Below are 1,246 nucleotides of genomic sequence, written 5' to 3'. Positions count from 1 at the left end.
AGCTGGGAGTGGGTAATTTACGCGCCTGCTGCCTTCCTTAGATGTGGTAGCCGTTTCTCAGGCTCCCTCTCCGGAATCGAACCCTGATTCCCCGTTACCCGTTGCAACCATGGTAGTCCTAGATACTACCATCAAAAGTTGATAGGGCAGACATTTGAAAGATCTGTCGTCGGTACAAGACCATACGATCTGCATGTTATCTAGAGTTCAACCAATATAACGATCTTGCGATCGCTTGGTTTTAGCCTAATAAAAGCACATGTCCCATAAGGTTCATGTTTTAATTGCATGTATTAGCTCTAGAATTACCACAGTTATCCAAGTAACTGTTAACGATCTAAGGAACCATAACTGATATAATGAGCCTTTTGCGGTTTCACTTTTAATTCGTGTGTACTTAGACATGCATGGCTTAATCTTTGAGACAAGCATATAACTACTGGCAGGATCAACCAGAATAATGTTTTTATTCATATTTCATTCATATTTTTGAATAGAAATTAGCAATATAAATTTTATAGATTGTTTTCTATCGAATACGGCCATTTTTATATAGCATTCGTATACGTTTGTTGTTTTCACAATATATACTTGTTCCGCCACTAATAATAACAAGTTTTTTAATTATTGATGTTAAAAAGAATCCCCGTCTTCAAAACACAATACTTTTTTTCGTAATACGTAATAATTTTCTTTATATTTGCATATTTCATTCTAAAATATCTTTTTTGTTCGACATACGTCATTATTGTATCCACACATGTACAATTCTTGTTTAACCAATATAAAATATTGAATTAAATCATTTGTATTTTGATGATAAATTTAAAATTTATCTGTATATATTCATATAAGACTCTTTGGTAATATATAATATAAAACCGAGCGCATATATGATATGTACGTTAGAAGAAATAATATATATAAATATTATTTTCTTTTAATATAGGGACACCTCTTTTTGTTTTTCCCCGCAGGGAGAGATCACATAACCCAGCATGTGATAATGGCAGACCAATATACATATATATCTCTTTACGTATTATAATACACTAGATTATCAATACAAAATATATATCATTATTAGCCTGCCTCATTTGTATTTATTTATTTGATTAACGATAAAGTTCGGAAACAATTTGTTATTCTATGTATAATAGAAATTTTGGCCTTTGTTTCAACATTATTATCTTTGGGCTTAAAATATTAACCGTGGAGCCAAGTCTCATATTCATAAATGAATAAA

The 1,246-nt window shown here is 31.3% G+C and overlaps 1 non-coding gene across 1 annotated transcript in view; it reads right to left on the bottom strand.

The window, feature by feature from the left end:
• Window positions 1-459, bottom strand: part of LOC119562509 — a 1,995-nt gene extending 1,536 nt beyond the window's left edge. Inside the window, exon 1 of the ribosomal RNA XR_005221870.1 lies at window positions 1-459. This exon is cut by the window's left edge and continues 1,536 nt beyond it. This is a non-coding gene — a ribosomal RNA (small subunit ribosomal RNA).
• Between the last annotated feature and the right edge of the window lie 787 nt (window positions 460-1,246).

The sequence above is a fragment of the Drosophila subpulchrella genome, unplaced genomic scaffold (assembly GCF_014743375.2).
Source record: "Drosophila subpulchrella strain 33 F10 #4 breed RU33 unplaced genomic scaffold, RU_Dsub_v1.1 Primary Assembly Seq53, whole genome shotgun sequence".
Lineage (NCBI taxonomy): Eukaryota > Metazoa > Arthropoda > Insecta > Diptera > Drosophilidae > Drosophila > Drosophila subpulchrella.
This window is presented reverse-complemented; position numbering and strand designations above follow the sequence as displayed.